The 21,602-nt window shown below is 40.4% G+C and overlaps 1 pseudogene; it reads left to right on the top strand.

The window, feature by feature from the left end:
• Window positions 1-20,422: 20,422 nt before the first annotated feature.
• On the top strand, window positions 20,423-20,835 carry LOC112872227 (large ribosomal subunit protein eL33 pseudogene; annotated as a pseudogene).
• Window positions 20,836-21,602: the final 767 nt, after the last annotated feature.

Raw genomic sequence — 21,602 nt, 5'->3', positions numbered from 1 at the left:
ACCATGTAACTATGAAGGGATGAAAATCAAATTAGTGTCAGACTCAGGGCTCCCATATTTTTTCTGTCCCAGAGGGAACAATTTCCTCTCTGCTCCTGAAGGGCCAGTCCTAGAAGACAGAAGAATAGATGGTCCTTCTGGCAGCAGTGCCCTGGCCACACTTGTCACTGCTAATGATATAAGCTAGAAAATGGTAGGGCAAGCATTTCAAAGTCTTGAGAGAAAATTAGCTCAATTCGAAAATTCTACATCCAGTTCATTTAGTGGGAGAGCAAAATAAAGATTTTTTTTTCCAAACATACGAGGCTCACAATGGCCACTGTCTATAACTGCTTTTAGAAAGAATTTCTAGAGAGAAACTCCAATAAGAAAAAATCCAATCAACAGAAGTAAACAGACATCTGATTTGTTGATGTACAATATTTAACTAAGGCTAATCCGACCGGGGGAAATGGTGAGAAAGGACTGAAGTGTATAACTGCAAGCAAACTATTGTTGTCTTGTTCAGGGGGAGGTTTCATGGTTATGAAATGCATTCAGTTTCAAGTAATAGAGAAATCCAACTCACAGAGAGATATATTTTTCTCATAACAATTCTGGAGAAAAGCTTCTAGATATTGGTCTAGAAGCTTGATGATAGGTCAGGATGGTTGCCTCTACAATTGTCTCAGCCTTTCTCTCAAGCTTAGCATCTCATGGTTGCAAAGATGCCTGCTGTGGCTCCTGATGGTATAGCCACATTGATGGTAGCCACAAAAGGGTGGATGACAAGTCATTTCTGTCCCTCTTATTAAGAAAGTCAGAGATGGTTTCTAGTATATTTTATTGGCCTCGAATCATATCATGTGGCCACTTCCAGCTGGAAGGGAACCTGGAAAAAAGAATATTTAGCTTTTACCACCCCTATATGGAAGAAGGCAAGGGAGAAGGGGTTTGGTAATGACAGTGGATCATCCAAGTAGCATGTCTACTACAAACGCTAAAGATGATGACTCACTATAGATGTTGGTAGTGAAGGGATCCAAATATGCCACCCCAAAATAAGCAATCTTAGTTAGCATAAGGATTATTTCGAGTAGAAGGCAATTAAGGATCAACAAATACAGGAAGAGCTTCTGCCCTCTCCTTATCTGCCTGAAAGACCGACATAAATTTACCCCCTGACCTGGACCAGGAGAAAAGAGGAACACTCATCAAAAGAGATGGAGAACCAGCACCAAGATAAATCTACATAGAAGGAGCTTCCCAAAACAGCCCTTATCTTCCACTAGTTCTCCCATATATTGCCTGGTCACTTCCCCACAATTTAGCATCCCGGAAGCCAAAACCCTCCTTCCTTTGTTAAGAAAAGTATATAACTCCCAAGTCTAACTACTTTGTGTTTCATTTCTTTTCTGTGAACACTCACACGTGTAAAAATATTAATACATTTATTTCTTTTCTCCAACTAATCTTTGGTCAGTGAAATTCAAGTCCCCCGGTATTGAGTCTAAATGTGTAGAGAAAAGATTTTCCTCCCTGACGATAGAAAACACATGTTTACAAATCAAGGAGAACTGCAAATGTAAACACTTGGGGAAAAAAACCTTATTAGCAATAGCATGCCAAATACATACCTGCTAATACCCAGAGAGGGGACTAAGTATATATATATTTTTTACTCACCTCACTCTAAAGATCAGTGCTTTTTTTTTTTTTTTTTTTTTTTTTTTTTTCAAAAAAGATTAGTGCTCTTGACATCAGATTTGGAAACTACTTTAAATTCCATTTGGAAAAAGACAGACCTGCCTGATAGAAAAGCCCAGGTATAGCACAATATGTCCAGTCTGCTCCAAGGAGGTGTTCTGATTCAGGGATATAAGGCATTAAGATGAGAAGGCTGTCTGAAAATAAAAGATTGTTTGGGGGTTTCTTTGTCCTGTGATTGTTCACCCTCGTGATTGTGAATGGAATTCAAATCTTCTTAAGCAAGCAGAGGGGTTGCTGAATCACCTTGAATGTTACCTTGCAAATGGACAGCAACGACTAGGAGGGCCAAGAGGTTAAAAATTCTGCCAAAATTTCTAATGATACAAATTTTACTCTGAACCTAAAATCTTGGATCATAATGAATTGTAAGTGAAAAAAATTACTTGCTGCAACATGATAATCCAGAGGCAAAAAATAAGATCTATTTACGATATTAATATTTTTCATGAAACATCCCCCTCTTTTTTTTTTTTTTCTTTTTACACATAATATAAGGACCCTTTTAGGGGCACCTGGGTGTCTCAGTTGGTTAAGTGTTTCAAGTCATGATCTTATGGTTCAGTTCATGAGTTTGAGGTCATCAGATACCCTGCTGACAGTGTAGAGCTTTTTGAGATTCCCTCTCTCCCTCTCTCTCTACCCCTCCCCCTCACCTGTGCGCGCGCGCGCGCGCGCGCTCTCTCTCTCTCTCTCAAAATAAATAAGTAAACTTAAAGAAAAAAAAGATAAAGGCCCTTTTAATTTTGCTTATACGGTGTTATCATTTGAGTTTACCATTTCTGTAGCATGAAGCAAACATAACCTTCACTAGAAGCATATTTAAATGATGTCAAATCTAATAAAATTAATGGCCCAATTCTTTGCGATTGTTCCAATATATTTTCTTTCTTAAACCGAAATTATGAGTAAAAATACCATTTCTTTTAAAATGATTTCATATAATAAAAACATGAAGTCTAGATTAAATTGATCTTTTTACTACTGTTCATTCTGCTATATTCCCTTTATGAAATTGATATTTCATGTTCAATTGTTTAATTTCAACTGAAATTGGAAGACCAAAGCATCTTAGGCTATATAATAATAAAATTACCTTACCCTGGTACAGTTTCATATTTTTCAAAGCTCTTTCCCATTATTGAATCTTGTCCCACAACAAATCTAGTTATTATTATTTCCCTTTTGATATATAAGGAAAATGAAGCACCAAAAGTTTAAGTGACTTGTTTTTAGTTACCTCATTTAATTAGTGACAAAGCTAAGGCTGGCACTGAGTGTTTTTGTGTCTGTCATAGAATCTTGGCTTCTCTATTTCATGAGTCCTGATATTTTCAAAGAACTGAGCTGGGAACATTCCCCCTTCAGCTGAACTCTAAGCTCTTCAATGCAGAGTTCAAGGAGATTGTCAGTTCTTGGCACACCCTTCCAAATTCCACAAGAGAATGTGGAAACTATAATGAGATTGGCAATCTAGTCTTGGGGGAATGATGAAGCTTCACGTTTATACCTGTTCAACTGGGAAGCAGATGAATACAGCATCAGGTGAATGGGTCAAGCTTAAGTCCAAGAAACAACCCCATGAAGTAGCAGGCTAGAAATTGATGGTTAACCCAGTGTCCATGGATGTTTTGTAGAAAATGGGGGTGCATCTCAAGGAAGATCAGAGGCCTAAGGTAGAGAATAACAGGCTAAATCAGGGGATTTTCTGTCCTTCAGCAGCTGAACTAGGACTATGCAGCAGGGGTCTATCAAGTGAAAGCTACATATTACTAGAAAATATAAGCATGTTCTTTGAAGATTTAAAAACATTTTTAAGTAATCTCACCCAACCTGGGGCTTGAACTCACAACCCTGAGATCAAGAGTCCCATGTTCCACTGACTGAGCGGGCCAGGCACCCCTAGGAAATAGAGTATTTTTAAGGCACCCAGTGCTAAGGACTGGTGGCAGGGAAGAGATTTGGGGATGAAACATAAATTTCAAGGCCTGGCATTCAGAACTACTCAAGGTTTCAAGGCCACGAATGTCTCCAGCGACCTCAAACAAGTACCTGAGAATATGGATAGTCAGGAAGACAGGGATTTGCCAGGGCTGGCATATCCATTCTGACCACATAGTTACAGGGGAGACAAGGTCTCAGCCCAGGTACCAGGACTGGAGAAACTGTGCCAGAATGGATTCAAACAAGATGCTCTGGGACAAAGTCAGAGAGACAATCCAGATTGCTGTGAGGAGTTTCAGGAACAATTTACAGTAAGAGTTTTCCGAGGAAGCTCAGATGGCTAAGAGATGAAAGCAAGCTAGATAAGAAATTTGCCAAAATGTTACTATCGGTAAAGATAATTTAGAATGAGGAAGAAAGGGAGAGATTTGGCTGCTTTCAGTTTACAAGTAAATCAAAAAGGGAGTTTGCGCAGGGACGGTCCACTTCAAACTCGGGAAACTAAAGTGACTTCTTATCATTCAGCGGCCCCAGCTCCAGGCAAGTTCCCCACAAGAAGAATTCCCAAAGACGGGAAAACCCAGTGCCCCCCAGAGGATGCAGAGAAAAAGCTTAAGGCCTTGGTTAAATTCTACCCACTAATGTCCAGGTGGTGCAGGCTACCTATTCATGAACCGAACAGAAAACAAAAGAGTGCCAGGACTCTGCAGAGAGAGAAACAACCAGCTTTATTTCTATTGTGGAAAGGACAGGTATCTCAAAATAGAGTATATCAATGAGGCAAACTCTATCCTGGTCTTCCAGAAACTGAGACCAAGAAATAAGGCAGGAAGTCCCTCTAGTATGCTAGGAATTCATAAATATTCCTGCTGGCTGGGCTTACCTACTTTCCCAGTTCCTTCTCCCCTTCCTGGGGGCAGGGAGCCTGAGAGGAGGGGTGATCCAGCCCAGTATAGCCCTCACGGACAATATCGTGGGGTAAAGGAAACAAGCACAGAGTCAGGCATCCAGATTTGGGGTAACTGAGAATCCAGAATGGGCTTTACACCTGTTCTCCCAGGCACCTGTATGTCCCTGGGCTCCTATAAGGAACCAGTAAAACCATACTGATTATCCACTTCTTATCCACTTCTGCAAGAACTACAGAATCTCCAGATTGCAAGGGGGGCTGGGGTAGAGGAGATTCCCTCCGGGAAGAGGTGAAAATGTTTTCTGTATCTACAACCTCAGCCATCCTAGCACGGAGTGGCTGAACCCCGAGGCTTGAGGAGCCCATAGACATCTTGTATTTTTCTTCCATTCATTCCACTTACAGGGACAGATTTTATATAAATGTCAGGATAGAAATATTTTCTTAGGGGAATATATAGTACCTGGAATATATGCTCTTTTCTTTGCAGCTTGCAAGAGAATTCCTTTGTAGGAAAAGACAGATTTGTTAAACAGATGCCAGACGCAAGGCCCCCAGAAGCTTCCTGTTTGTCCCAAGATTCTCAGAGGGAAGTAATTTACATAATATGAAGGGAGGAGAGGGGCAGACATAGGTCCTGGGAGCAGCAAGTTTCCAGAAGGAAGACAAACACATTCAGTGGCCCAACCTAACAAGTTTGGGGAAAATATTGCTAAATCCTTGGCTAAGTAACATACAGAGTAAAATTCCTCCACCTCTGCTGTGAAATTACACATAAATCTTACATTTCTTGCTAATGCCTTCATGGGGGTTTGGTTTTGTTTTTTTTGTGGGAGAAGCTCAGAGGAACTTGTCTGTTGGGCACTTGAGTTAGCACAGGAAGAATAAAATGTTTCAGAAATACAGCCGTTGATCCCTGTCATGAAATGCTTATAAAATTCCTTGTAGTTTAAAAATGTTCTCATAAAATCATTATTGTCTGTAAATAGGGCAGTATCATACTTTCCATTTTGCAGGAGAACTGGGAATCACAGAGAAAGTAACTTGGCCAAGTGAAAACTGCAACTTTTATTCTTTTTTTTTTTTCTTATTTAGGGTATTTGCTGAATTTTTTAATGACTTTATTTTTTAGAGTTATTACAGGTTCATAGCAAAACTCAGTGGAAGGTACAGAGATTTCCCATATACGCCTTAATCGGGTTTTGGGGTGATGGTGAGGTTTGGAGCCAATGGCCAAGAAAGAATTCTTGAAGATGTCTTTGATGCAAAAATATGATTCCATTAAAGCATGGGGACAGAACCCAATGGCAGAAAGAGCTGCACTGGGGTAGTGTTAGAGTGACTGCTTATATACTGTGGGCAGGGGAGGAGGAGTAAAGTTAACAGAAAGTTTCTTAAAGGGATTTCCATATGCTAACGAGGATTTATAGATTACTGGAAGCCTAGCTATTACCAAGCTAAGATTGTTTTTCCCTCTAGGAAGCAGTATCTTTGAGATAGTAGGGAGTTCCTGGAGATTAGGCTATCTATGAGGTATTTGTAAACTGATGGAGACTATCAGTTTAACTGTTTTCTGTCCTTTTCTTTGTTCTTGGGCAGCCGGGAGTGCCTGAGGAATATCACACATATCTCACCTTGGTTGGGGGTGGGGTGGGGTTGTGCTAGCTTGTGCTTGGCTCTCAGCTTGCCTTATGGTCCCTCATATGCACATCCTCTCCCATTATAAACAGCTCTTGCCAGAATGGTACATTTATCACAATATAGTCTAGGTGCAGGAGTGCAAGAGCACCTCACTCCCAGGGTCCCAAAGAGACCAGATTTGGCCACTAGCAGCTGACAGAATCCAAAGGCAGAGAAACCAGTGGTGGTGAAACAAGAAAGGAATGTATTTCAATGAAAGCAACACTGGGAAGACAGTGGATGTCGCAAAGACAGTCTCTAAAATGCCCCAAATTCCTTCAGATTTATATAAGGAAAATGTGGGGTAAAGGTGGGTGGGTATGTGCAGATGGGCGGTGAAGGTCAAATCATCGTCTTGGAGGCAATCATGGGTGGGGTCTTGCTGGCTCAGGGCAGTCCTTTTTACTCTAGTTCCCACCAGAGGATGCTTTGCCCCTAGGGTGATTTGCCTGAGTTAAGAGATAAGCTGGAAGGAAGAATTTAATCAATTGGAGTCTATTAGACTAAGGTCAAAATGGTGGTAGTTGAAGTTCTCTTTCAATAATTGATGAACCTACATTGAAAATCATAATCACCTAAAATCCATAGTTCACATTAGGGTACTCTCTTGGCATTGCACATTCTATGAGTTTGGACAAATGTATAATGACATGCATCCATCACTATAATATCATACTGAGTATTTTCGCTGCCCTACAAATCTTCGGTGCCCTCCTGTTCATATCCACCAACCCTACTCTCCAGCAACTACTGATCTTTTGACTGTCTCCATAGTTTTGATGTGAAATGTTGGGGTCTGGGAGCAAACTGCCAAGAAAGAATTCTTCAGTGTAATAAGGGTGGTTTTATTAAAGCATGGGAACAGGACTGTCGGCAGAAATAGCTGCCCTGGGGTTGTGAGGAGTGGCTGATTGTGTAGTTCAAGTTAGGAGGGGGTTAGGGATAGAGTAAGTCTCTAAGGAATTTAGAAGCAAGGACCTTGAGGACCTAGCTGCTGTAAGGATCAGGTCATTTACTACTACCTAGTAAACCCTCAGTCATGAGACCCTTCAGATGTGTATCAGTGGGCCATATGCTTGGAGGATGATTGCTGACGTGTATCTTGTGGAGGGCAGGGTAGAGATAAACGAAGTTTCCAAAGAGATTTTTTATATGTTAAAGACTTAGAGGATCCTGGAGGTCCTTTTGCCTCCAGCAAAGCATTCACATTGACAGTCGAGGTCCTGGAGGAAGGTCACTCTGCCTGGTCTCAAGTACTTGTCAATAGGCTATAAATTGTAAGGAAGTTTTATTTTTTCTGTATTTCTTTTGCCTTTGTTCTCCACGTCAGTTTTGTCTTTTCCAGAATGTCATATAATTTGACTCATATTGGATGTAGCCTTTTCAGATTGGCTTCTTTTCCGTAGTAATAAATATTTAAGATTCCTCCATGTTTTTCTGTGGTCTTGGACTATGATTCTCGTCAATGAATTTTTGGTTACAAGGAGTCAAAACGTATTCATACTTGCTAAACAAAAGGTGTCAGTAGTGTACTGGGAAATGGTAACAATTAGCTCTCTAACGGAGGAAAAAAAAACCCAGGATTTGTTTCCATGGTGTAAATACTTTTTACCTTTGGCTGATTTCAAATTACCAGTGGTGATGTCACTGGCTGCAGAGTTGGGAAAAGATGTACACAGCCTGCAAGTGCAGGGAAGCACGGCTTTGGCATCCCACTGGGTGTTTTGAAGTAAGGACACAATAGGCAGCCTCAGGGATATCCAAGGACAAGAAACAAATAATAGCTGGGACTTCTTTCAAGATATTTGATGAGGACTCTTGTACCCTTTTTGTGCTTTGCTTTGGACAGATTCACTGATCTTAATCATGCCGCTGGGAAGTTCATCTTGCTAACGTATGACTTTCAGAGTCCAAAAGGGGGGGTGGGGGGAACCAAGAAGTGGAGAACTGAGTCATTTACTATGGTATCTTTCTCTTTATAGAGACTGAGTAGGGGCAAGTTGCTGCTGTTAATGGAGTACAGAGGTGGAAAATATCAATGCTCTCCTGCATAACCCAGTGGTGTGCCATGAAGGACAGCCATCTAGTGAAACACAGGTCAGGATCATGCAGCAAGAGGAACTAAAGTTCAGAGCAGACTATTTCTCTTTTCTAAGTTCTGCAACTTTTATCACAGCCATGGTGACAATTCTGTAGTAAAATCCTTTTGGAATCTCCTAAGCCATGGTGGTTGGAAAAGCCAAATAAATTTCTGAAACTACCCCTGCATTCAGCTGACGCAGTCAGGGACCTTGGGAACTCAGCCCCTGTGCACGAGACACTCTCTGCTGGCTCTTATTGCTTTTCTTGCAGAGTGGAGGACAGACCAAGGAGCAAGCCAAGGCTGGCTCAAATTAGTCTGAGACATAATGGCCACAAAAGTTAACCTTTAACCACCTTTCCTCCTAATTATAATGCTAAAAATCACACCCAGAGGTGGAGACTTAATATGCAAATGAAGCATAGGATGTACAAAGAAGCCTGTTCTGTCAACTGCACCTACATGCCCAATTTCCTATATTTCCCAACATCTCCCTGCTTAGAGTCCTGCCCACCTTGGGTCCTTTAAAACTTCCCCTGAGGGCGCCTGGGTGGCGCAGTCGGTTAAGCGTCCGACTTCAGCCAGGTCACAATCTCGCGCTCCGTGAGTTCGAGCCCCGCGTCAGGCTCTGGGCTGATGGCTCAGAACCTGGAGCCTGTTTCCGATTCTGTGTCTCCCTCTCTCTCTGCCCCTCCCCCGTTCATGCTCTGTCTCTCTCTGTCCCAAAAATAATAAACGTTAAAAAAAAAAAAAAAAACTTCCCCTGGATGTTGTTCTGGGAGCCAGTCTCACACCTTTGTCATGGCTGTATCTTCCTTCAGCTGCAGGTGTTGCCCGAATGAAGCCTTGCCTGCACCTTTACATCTTGAGTCCAGCCTTGTTTCAACCATTGTGGGTCCAAGGACCTGAGTTCAGTAACAAAAGCCCAAAGAGTAAATTTAAAGCCATCTATAGCCCAGTTAGAATAGTCGAAATTTGTGCCATCCTCAAAAGTCTTAAAAGATGGACCCCATTATATTCTCATTTAATTCACTGGTATGGCTCCTACAAAAATCAGGTTGATCGCAGCAAATGATAGTGTACTACCACAAAATTGACCAAGTGGTAGCTTTATTCACAGCTGCTGTGTTGCATGTGGTGTTGCTATGAGAACAAATCTGACCTGGAAAATGATTTTTTTTTAAATCATTATCAGAAAAGAGGATCAAAAACACTCTGCAAGCACTTGGATGGAGAGCAGTGCACATTCTGAGTCTTGCCCTAGGTCTTTGTTAATCCTCCTGCTCGCTATGACAATAGATTCTAAAGGGACACTGCACAGAACATCATGTTGGTCCACTGGCAAATGACATCATATTAATCAAACTAGTGAGCATGAAGTGGCAAATGCTCTGGATGCTCTGGTAAGTCATATGTGAATTGGAAATTAGATAAGCCTTAGAAAAATTCATGGTACATCGGTGATATTTTTACGGTCCAATGTTTTGAGGAATGCCAGGACATTCCTTCAGTGGTAAAGGACAAGAAAGCATTGTCCAATAACAAAGAAAAAGGCACAACACTTAGCCTTCTTTGAATTTAGGAGATATCCTATCAGTTTGGTTAACTAGCACAGATTCCTTGCTCCCTGGTGGAAAAATTCAGAAACACTTTCCACTTGGTGTCTCCAAGGATCCCAAGCGGGATTGATCCCCATCGTCCACAAGAGTTAATCTTTTATTGGCTTTTCTCCTTTCCCTTCTCTCTGCAACATGCCCTACAATGCTTCCTAACATCACCTCCTAAAAAAATTACACCCAATAGTAGGATCTGCTATTGAAGGGACCCGAACCAAGACAAGAGTAGAAACAAGGAAAGTAGTTACAAAGCCATTGCAATAATCCAGACAGAAGATGATGATGGTTCAGAATGGTAGCAGTATAAGTAATTGGATATGATCAGGAGTGGTTGAATTCTGGATGTATTTTGAAGTTTGATGAATAAAGTTGGATGTATCATATGAGGTAAAGAAGGAATCCAGGATGTCTCCAAAAATGTTGCCTGTATTAACTAGAGTAATTGAGTTTCTTTCCAGTGAGACAGAAGAAACTTCAGGAGGAGTAGACTTTCTGGGGAATATACAGAGCTCAATTTTCATCAGCTTAACATTGAGATACCTAGTAAATATTCAAGAGACGCTGTGAAATAAGCAGTTGGATACATGAGTCTAGAGTTCATGAGAAGGGTCACAGAAGAGATATAACGAGAGAGTCATTGGTATATAGATGCTATTTCAAGCAGTGAGATCACCAGAAGAGTGAATATAAAGAGAAGGAGTACAGGAACAAGGCATAAGTACTGCATCCCCTCAGTGTTAACAGGCTATAGAGAAAAAAGAAGGAACAAAGGAGATTGAAAAGAAGCTATTAGTGGCCTAGAAAGGAAACTCAGAGAACGAGATGTCCAGGAGGACAGTGAAATTAAAAAAAAAAAAAAAATTAGTACATCGAGGAGGAGAGAATGATCACCTGTATTAAATCCTGCTGATAAGTCAGGGAAAATAAGGACTGAGTATTTATGAATGTGTTTAGCAATGGGAAGATCATTTTGAACCTGATGACAAATTTTTGATGCCTAAAACACTTCATAAATTCAATGAGTTTCAGTGGGTATCTGAGCATTCCTGGGGCTGAATACAATCCAGCCTGCCTCACGAAAATGGGGAGGATATGTATGAAAAGAAGGAAGGAAGGATTTTTAAAATGAATTTTGGCTACTTTGTAATTTTGCCTGGGGTCAGCCACGCCATTGACAATAAAATGTTGGGAGGAATATGAATGGCAAATGAACAAAATCCCCTCGGTGCCCTGGGGGACTGGGGCAGGGGAAATACAATAATACTAGAATCTCCTGGCAGTCAAGCTAGATTAATTTACTGAATGCTTTTGTGATAAATTTTGCTGTAAAATAAATTGGATAGTAGATTCTATTGAACAGTGGTACCTACAATTTCTAATCTCAGAGTGGTTTTGGCTTATTATAATCAATGGGAGGCCCCTAGATACTCTGGAAATGATGGCTTGGTTCAGGATGGTACAGCTCCCTGATGATAATGCTGGAAGTCATCCAACAGTAAGCCTCAGTTGTTCAATGAGAATCCAGGAGGAAAAACACTAAAAGGCCTCACTCATAAAAAGCAACTGACTCTCAGAAGGTAGGGGGCAAAACAAGACCACGTGATCATTTTATCCATTTTCTACATGGCAAAAAGTTGTCCTGTGTCTAGTTCTAACTTTGGTTCAAAGGATGGATTTTTCTTTCTCTTGTGATAGCATTTGAATTTGGTCCAGGAACTCCCTTTAGCTTACTTTACCAGTGCCCAACATCATCTCTCCTGATGGAAAATGCTGCCTACTTGATGTTTGCATTTCTTCCTCCACTATCCTTCTCTTGACAATAGTTGCACTTGAGATAAAAATAGTATCTACCTCTAGGGTTGTGAAGGATCATGTGATTTAATCTAGGAAATCACTTAGAAAAGTACCAGGGAACGAATGTGTGCTAAATGTTACCTCTTATTTTTAGCTTTATATAGCAAAGGTGCCATCTTTTCATTGCCTACCTTTACATGGATTCCTAGGACATGTGACTATGACCAATTGTAAAATATAGAACTTATCAAATCATTGTGATGATGAATACTTCTAATTCTAAAATGTATGAATGTGCCGGAAATGATGATCCTGCAACTGTCAGAAACCCTACAAATTCTGAAGACAAAGAGGAGTATGAGCCATTCTTCTTCCAAAGGCCTGAATCAGACCTTGGAATCTTAAGATCTCTGAGACTAAGATAGGCAATGACATATGCTAAATGAGTCATTATGGCAATTGCATACTTCTAAGAAAAGTAAGATGAATATCTTTCTGCCAACTCCACGCCATCTCAGACTCAACAGGTCATGCTTGGTTCATGTGGGTCAATGCTTACTGTCCACAGCTGAATTTTCTTCGTAAGGAGGCTTTGTTGGTGTGAGAAGGGAGAAGATTCATTTTCAGAAATACCAAATAAAAGCTGTGCTGTCTAGTTAACAACGTATTGGAAATGTGTACAACCCCCCACCCCCAATAATGGATTCCCAAACCCTTAGACACCTCACTTCCGTGTTCTTCTTCCCCTCTCCATTTCACTGGCTTATTTTTGCGGGCTTTGCAATGAGCATGTGCCAAAGAACAAAGGGAGGAGGGACTGAAAGTCTCTGCATCACTTCAGGGGATGTACATTTGTTCCAATCAGACTATTTTTTACCTTACGTGGGCATAGGTGGTATCGGGGTAAGGCTATAATCTCTGTGGCCAGTGAGAACCAGGGGAGGGACTTGCATGCTAGGAAATAAATTGTCTGCTGTAAGTGCCCCGAGTGTACCTGTCAGACACCTGCTCTTGCAAGAACATTGATTAAAGCCTCGCTTCACTGGGCTCTGAGTCTCTGTGTCCCTCCTTTGATGGGGTCTGCGGGCTTATTTCTCACAGTCGTTAACATGAGCACTGAGATCCTAAGGGAGCTTCAGTGATTCAGTCACCAACCCTTCTAAGAGCACCTTTCAGTTTTTGTCACATCTGGTTCCTGATTGCAGAGTCTCAGAGCCCATTCTCCTTCTTGGACTCTTCCACAAAAGAAAATGTCCTTAACTCTGCATGACAAGCCCCTTGTCCCCATTCCACCGAAAACCTACCTGTGACTAAGAAAGATTTAAGAAGAAATAAAAATAGCTCTTATGCTTCTGGTCCATGTACAGCTGTACAAATGAAACTCAAGTTTTTATCTCAGTGAATTATTCCAGCACATCATCAAATGGGCCATACTGTCTCTTGCCTCTGGCCTTCACACATGTTGCTTTCTCTGCCTGGAATATGCATGTTTTCCCTTCCTCCTTACCTGGCAAACTCTTCCTACTCACTCTTCCTCTCTTAGTTTAAACAACACTTAGCAAACTTAAACTATGCCTTGATTCTTTATTTTTAAAAATCAACACACTGAAAATTTCAAGAACATAAATATACTTTCCTACGTGATGCGCACTAGCATAACTTAAAGTGAGGACAGTGTGGCCTCAGATGATCTGTGAATAAGGTTCTCTTCATGGGCTCCAGCTTCCTTCCTGCAACTTCCTCCACTGAAGGACAACCACCTTGTCAAGGAGCCTTCCTTCATCCTTTCCTAAGGATCTGGAATCACTGGTTTACATCTAAGAGAAAACGTAAATTGACGTGTTAAGTCTCCCAGGTCATTTGCAGATTGAACCTAGGTACCCTTGTGGAATGACAGGAAAGTGATGTTATGCAGCAGAGAGGATTTTACTTATTTCAGTACAAAACTAGGGACTTTGGGGCTGCCCTCACTTCTCCCTATCAGTAAAATAACACTAAATGTATTCCAATTTTCCCGACGGTTATTTTGCAAACCAAATGAGATAATGTATTTCAAAGTGTCCATAAACTATAAAGTATTACACAAATGTTAGTGCTATTATTAGTAAGTTTTACAAATTAACTATTCATTGGCATTCAAGACAAATTTGGAGATTTGTTATTCATAAGTCCCAGATCTCTCAAAGTTGCTGAGTTCTGTTCTGCATTCAGTAGAGCTCGGAGTTCCAGGTAGATTGAGGGACAGGTTCTGAATATTTTCATAAAGCAAGGAAGCATTTTTCCTTAAGGAAAAAAAAATGATATAGGGGTGCCTGGGTGGCTCAGTTGGTTGAATGTCCGACTTTGGCTCAGGTCACAATCTTGCGGTTCATGAGTTTGAGACCTGCATTGGGCTCTGGGCTGGCAGCTTGGAGCCTGGAGCCTCCTTTGAGTTCCATATCTCCCTCTCACTCTCTGCCCCTCCCCGTTTGTGCGCATGCACACGCGCTCTCTCTCTCCCTCTTTCTCTCTCTCTAAAAAATAAATAAATAAACATTTAAAAAATATTTGTAAATGTTCTCTTTTGCCTCATTGAGAATCTTCTGAGCTTTCTTCACTTTTACCCCGGAAGAACATTTTATTTTCCTATGTGACTTGAAAAAAATTTTTTTTCTGCCTGATCTAAGAGCTGAACTTTGGTATTTATTAAAATAATTCATTTCTTCATTTTCAGTAAAAATGGATTAGATCCTCCATTACCTCCTAATTAATTTTTAAAAATTTACCGTGTCTTATAAGTGAATTACACAGGTCTATAGATGCTTGTCTTTAAATTTTTTTAAAGTTTATTTATTTTGAGAAAGAGAGAGCATGAGAGGAGGAGGGACAGAGAGAGAGGGAGAGAGAATCCCAAGCAAGCTCTGAGTGGCCAGCACAGAGCCCCATATGGAACTCAAACTCATGAAAGAGTGAGATCATGACCTGAGCTGAAATCAAGAGTTGGAAGCTTAACCAACTGAACCACCCAGGTGCCCCAAAGCTTATCTTTTAAAAGACCTACTTTTTTTTCTGCCAAGCCAAATGTGTGCAGTTCAAACATTAGCATGAATTTAATGTTTATCATATCACTAAGGCACTATATTTTTCCATTTGTCAAGTATTATGAATTTGCATGATTAAAAATGATTATTGTCTACCCATATCAAAAATTAAAAAAAAATTTTTTTTCCTGTTTTTTTTTATTTTAGAGAGAGAGAGAGACAGAGAGACAGAGAGACAGAGCATGAGTGAGAGGCGGGGGACAGAGAAAGAAGGGACACAGAATCCCAAGCAGGCTGCAGGCTCTGAGCTGTCTCCACAGAGCCTGATGCAGGGCTGTAACCAGGAACCGTGAGATCATGACCTGAGCTGAAGTCGGACGCTTAATGGAGTGAGCCACCCAGGCGCCCCTTAAAATTTTTTTTCAAAGATTGGTCATTGTTTAAAGTGGTCTTTGTCTTTGTGAATCTGTTTTTCTCTGAAGTCAGAAAACAGTTTCAAAAAGAAGGCAGTGAATTATGCTAGTTTGAAAAAAGAAACAAAAGCATCTGGTTTTTTTCTGTTAAAAGTGATATATACTAGGTAAGAGTTTGGCTGCTCATGTGCCTAGGCCAGAGGCAAGGCCCTCTCAAGCAAAATCAAATGAGCCACTGCGGCTTCCTCACATCCATGCACTAAAGCACAGTAACCAAACAAACACATAAATAAACAAACCCATCCATCCATCCATCCATCCATCCATCCATCCATCCAAACATCCATCCAAACATCCACCCATCCTCAAACTCAACTACCTACCTCATTTGATCACTTATGTAGTACATTGTTCTCAGGATCAGAAAAGTAGACTGCAATTCCCTGCATCAGCACTTTTAGACTCTGAGAGTGTTGGCCATTTTTTCCTTTATTTTCATTCACGTATTCATTCACTCATTTATCCAATAAATATTTTAGAGCCCTTCTGTGCTGGGTACCCATTTAGGTGAACAAGTGTTTAATCCAGGCATTCAGATGACTAGGAAAGACAGGATCCCTTGCTTTCACGGAGATTATGATCAAGTGGGTAGAAGCAGATAATAAACAAGTGTATAAAATGAGATCATGAAGGTTAATGAGTGAGACTGATTAGCATGGGAAGGGAGGGCCACTCATTTAGATCGGCTGGCCACGAAGCCCTCTGTGAGGACATGAACTTTGTTTAAAGATCTGAGGAATAGAGGGAAGCAATCATACAAAGAACTAGGAGAAGAGTGTTCCTGGCCCAGAGAACAGAAACGCAAAGTCCCTAAAAATGGACTAGACTTGGCCTTCTCAGTATTTCTGCAAGAAGCCAGGGTGGCTGCAGTTTTTAGTGAGCAGAGGGGAAAATGGTAGGACATGCACTCATTTCTTCATTTTCAGTGAAAATTGATTTGATTTAGGGGCTACATCAGGAATCTCAAGAAGACCAAATTAAGGGGTTTGTGTTTTATTCCAAGTGGAAGAAGAAGGCATAGGGGAGTTCTAAACAGTGAAGTAAAAGGGTCTATTTTACATTAAAAGTACTGCTCTGGCTTGTCTGCAGTGGCCGAATTAGAAAATTGCAAGAATAGAAGTAGAAAAGCAAATAGTGAGATTACTGCACTTCTCTAGGTGAGAGATGCCGAAGGATCAGAGTAAGGGCAGAGGAGATAGAAGTTAATGGATCTGTGGTACATTTGAAGGTGTACATTTGTGGTATAGTTAGCAAACAGTTGATTAGAGTAAATACCGAGGAAAGGATGAGGGAAAAGGGACATCAAGGATATCTCCTAAATTTTTGAAATGGTGCACTGTGTTGATGGCAGTGCCATTTACTGATATTGAAAGGCTAAGGGAGGAATACACTTTTTTTTTAAGGTTTATTTATTTTTTGAGAGGGAGTGTAAGCAGGGGAGGGGCAGAGGATCCAGCAGGCTCTGTGATGACAGCTGCGAGCCCAATGCTGACAGCTGCCAGCCCAATGCAGGGCTTGAACTCACAAACCATGAGATCATGATCTGAGCCAAAGTTGGACGCTCAATAGACTGAGCCACCCAGGAGCCCCGGGAGAAATACATTGTTGATGCACAGTTCTATGAAGAGCATGAAGCCCAGGTAGGAGAAAGTAACATATCGGAATAATGTATTTATCAGGTTACATCAATCAATGTTACTGAACTGCAATTAACGAGGAAAGAAAAATGTTCTTCTAGAGTTACCTTTTTTGTGCTTGGAAGAAGACTAAGCAATAGACAATTTAATGGGCTGTAGCTTGGGGAGGGCAGTGATTGTATTTAGATGCAGAACACATGGATTTACAGCACTTTTTATAGAACATTATAAAATATTGATATATTTAATTTCATCATATAAGTTAGAAAACACCTTACTAGCAGATTTACATATATATATATATATATATATATAATATATATATATATATATATATGTAATAGAACTTGAAAAGTAGTTGGTATATTACTATACTATTACTATAGTATAATAATATACTATACTATAATACCATACTATCTTATGCTTAAGAAATATCTGCTGGAATGAATGCACTTATAACAACATACAATAATTATGTTACATGTGCTTTTGAAAAAAAGTCATCACAAACTGCTTAAAGATGTGTTTGTAGACACTTGCTTGTTAGACAAATGGTAGCAAAAAGCAAAGCTGAACACATAACAGCCAGGTTCCAGTAGGCACTTAGTTTGAGAACCCCTGGCATAGTAGACTTCATTCTGAATCGTGACCAAAACTGAACCCTGCTATCAGCTTCTGCACACATTATTCAATGTGGGACCCTCAAACACATACTTCTACAGTAGCCAGGCATCAAATCAGTGAACAAAAGGGTCTAGAGCTATCGGGAGTGGTGGTCAGGGGATAAACTTGAGGATAATTACCTGTTTCCAAGGGGCGGCCCTTTCTCAGCTCTGACACTATTGCTCTGGAGTGAGAGTCTCATCTTGACAGATTTTTCAGTTTTTCAACACTTATAAATGTTGGCAATTACATTTTTTAGAAGATGCTGTGGGGGGCAAACAAAACATGTCAATAGGCCAAATTTGGCTCTGGGGAATCTTAATTTTGACCTTGGACTTAATTTCTGTGGGCCTCAGATGATATAATTCTGCGATAGTGGCATGTAAACTTAATAACATTTTCTCAGTGGTTCTTAACATTTTCATTCACAAGTTCCTTTAAGAAGGTAAGAATCTGATGAAATTATGGAAACCTTCCATAATCTGCATATGAATGATATTTTACAAAACATGTCAGTATGTTCATGGACTCCCTGAAAGTTGTTCATAAAGGATTCCATGGGTTTAAGAATCCCTGGCTTACACTCTGAAAAACAGTATGGAGTTTCCTCAAAAGATTAAAAATAGAAGTACCCTATGACTCAGCAATTGCACTACTAGGTATTTATCCAAAGGATACAAAAATGTTGATTTGAAGGGGGACATGCAGCCCAATGTTTATAGCAGCGCTATCAACAATAGCCAAAGTATGGAAAGAGCCCAAACGTTCATTGATGGATGAATGGATAAAGAAGATGGCGTGTGTGTGTGTGTGTGTGTGTGTGTGTGTGTGTGTGTAATGGAATACTAATTGGCAATCAAAAAGAATGAAATCTTGCTGTTTGCAATAACATGGATGGAGCTAGAGTGTATTACGCTAAGTAAAATAAGTCAGTCAGAGAAATACAAGAATCATATGATTTCACTCATGTGGAATTTAAAAAACACAACAGATGATAATAGGGGAAAGAAAGGAAAAATAAGATAAAAATGGAGAGGGAGACAACCCATAAGAGACTCTTAAATACAGAGAACAAACTGAGAGCTGCTAGAGGGGAGGTGTGTGTGTGGGGGGGGATGGGCTAAATGGGTGATGGGCATTAAGGAGGTCACTTGTTGGGATGAACACTGGGTGTCATATGTAAGTGATGAATCACTGGGTTCTACAAATGAAACCAATACTACACCGTATGTTAACTAACTTGAATTTAAATAAATTAATTAAAATTTTGAAAAGAGAATCCTGGCTTAAACAAATGTAAAAATTAAAATGTTATAATGCTATCCCTTCTTCAACTGTCAGAAAGCTCAAATCCAGGTCTAACTGTAAAATTTTATGTCTACTTTTCAGTTTGGTTCTTCTCCTTGGTCTTGACCTTCTAAAATGTCTTCTATTTCTTTTTCTTCTCTCATTTTCCCCTTGTTGGTCACTCCTCTCCCCTCGCCTCCTGATTGTGCTCATGCTACCCTGGCTGCTCAGAAACCTCTACAGCTGCCCTTTCCCAAATCTGTTGTCCACCCTAGAGGTCTGTCTTGAATCTGCCTTGGGCCAACTCCCTTAGACCCCTGAGGATGTCTTTCAGCAGAACTTCAAAAGCACTTACAGACTGCATATCTCATTTTGACACTTAATCATACTCTTGCTTTTTAATGTTATTAAATGTTTCACATGACTGTGCCACAGGGCTGCATAAAATCTCATGTTTTGCCCCTCTCTTATACACCCCACAGCATTTAACAGAATAGTGAGAATAGATACAGCCTCAGTAGAGATAGATTAAGTTCAATTGTACTGCTCTTGATTTCAAAGCCCTCTATTTTTCCATTTCTTTTTGTAAATAGGGCAAATCACTTGAAGCACATGTCATTTTTAAAATGAGCTTTCACCTGGTGATGCAATGAAACCCAGATTCACAGAGGAGCATGAGGATTTGGGCGGATGAAGGATATTCCTGTCTGGAAGCTGTAAGAACTAATATGGTAATTGATTTGACTGGATTCTAAGGCCGATTAAGCGGTCATAGATCTTTAGGACATAGAAGAAGATTAACCGGAGAATATGTTCTTTGCTATAGAGTAATAAGCTGTGAGTTTATGGTTTTTGATAATTTCTCAATCCATTTTACATTTTTATTAAATCTGTTATTGGAAAACATTAGCAGACTTTAGATGTAGCCTGTTACTCATTGCAAAATATAGCCTTTAAATAAATGCTAAGATGGCTTCTAAAGGTTAATGTTGCCAGTGTCAGATATTTCTAGGCAACAGTTTAAAAGGCTTGACATTTGCTGGGTAGCCCCTGAGAAAGTGCTCCTCCTCCCGAACATAGCACATGTAGACACTAGACTCATTGAGCAGACATTAATTGGGTGTCTACTATACTAGGTATGCTGGTGTGGGGGCAAAGGAGTCCCTACCTTTGAGACAACAGAGATACGGACATTAATAAAACAAACACCTGCCCTTGCCTTCTCCCCACTGTTGAATGGGGAGACAGCACAGCAAGAATAGGCAACCTGAAAGTATGAAGGAATAGTACTGTGCTTACCAGTGGGCACCAGGGGCCCATGAAGCCTTCCTGGAAGAAATAACAAAGCAGCTGAATGTTCAGAGATACTGAGTAAGACTTCAGGGGTTTACATTGCCGACATCAATCACCATCTATTCACTGTCCACGGTTTCCTACTTGTTTAATTTGTATCGTATAAGTTGTCACCTAAGGATTAATATTGTCTTAACTGAGACCGTGTATTCCAACTTACAAGAGTTCTAACCAGAGTGAGTGTGTGGTTATGTTGAAAACTGTGTTTCAGCTCCTCAGGCCGGCTTGGAACCTGTGGAGGCCCGCTGGGAACAGGACTCCTGAAATGACAAATATGTCTGGAAGGCTGTGGTCCAAAGCCATTTTTGGTGGCTATAAGCGAGGTCTCCGGAACCAGAGGGAGCACACAGCTCTTCTGAACATTGAAGCTGTTTATGCTTGAGATGAAACTGAATTCTATCTAGGCAAGAGATGTGCTTATGTGTACAAAGCAAAGAGTAACACAGTGACTCCTGGTGGCAAACCGAATAAAATTGGAGAGATCTGGGGAAAAGTAACTCGTGCTCATGGAAACAGTGGCATGGTTCGTGCCATATTCCGAAGCCACTGGCCACAGAATCCGTGTGATGTTGTGCCCCTCAATGATTTAAACTAACAGAAAAGTAAATAAATAAAGGTGTAGATTTGTTCTCTTGTAAAAAAAACAAAAAACCAGAAAACAACAACTATGTTTCACTCACCCAACTGGTGAATTTGGTATAAAGACTGCATTTGTCTCATTACATCCCAAAATATCAGGAAATACCTTTAATGATAAGGTGTACATACGTAGGGGCATTATGACATATCTTAGGCTTCAAGAGACATATTCTATTTCTGGAAGTTTATTGGGAAAGTATTGTTAAATTAATTAAGCAGGGAGGCCATTAGACTGAGTGGCTCTGATGCCAGGATTGTCTACGTAAGCAAACCGAAATATAAGCCTATAAATGCCTTGAGGTTATGAAATTAAAACACTAAGAATAACCAGTCACAAGCAGCCAACTAGTCTTTGAGTTTTAGCCCATCAAATAGTTCCCTTTCTTTGCTTCCACGCCTTCTTATATGAGTCTTCTTGGTTCCTGGTGGTGGAGGGCTCCAACCACTTCCAGCTTGGCACTGCTTGGTTGGAAGGAAGCTCTTTGCTCAAACTCTTGAAATTTTAATATGCCTCAGTTTCCCTTTTTAAAAAGTTGGTTTATTTATTTATTTATTTATAGTGTTTATTTATTTTTGAGAGTGTTTATTTATTTATTTATTTAGAGAGAGGCAGAGCGAGTGGGGGAGGGGCAGAGAGAGGGAGACACAGAATCTGAAACAGGGTCCAGGCTCTGAGCTGTCAGCGCAGAGCCCAACATGGGGCTTGTACTTAGGAAGGGTGAAATCATGACCGAGGCTAAAGTTGGATGCTTACCTG

This window comes from Puma concolor, chromosome C1, assembly GCF_028749965.1.
Source record: "Puma concolor isolate L17-30 chromosome C1, mPumCon1.1.hap2, whole genome shotgun sequence".
In the NCBI taxonomy this organism is placed as follows: Eukaryota; Metazoa; Chordata; class Mammalia; order Carnivora; family Felidae; genus Puma; species Puma concolor.
The sequence above is the reverse complement of the archived record's forward strand: the minus strand, read 5'-3'. Positions and strand labels throughout refer to the sequence as shown.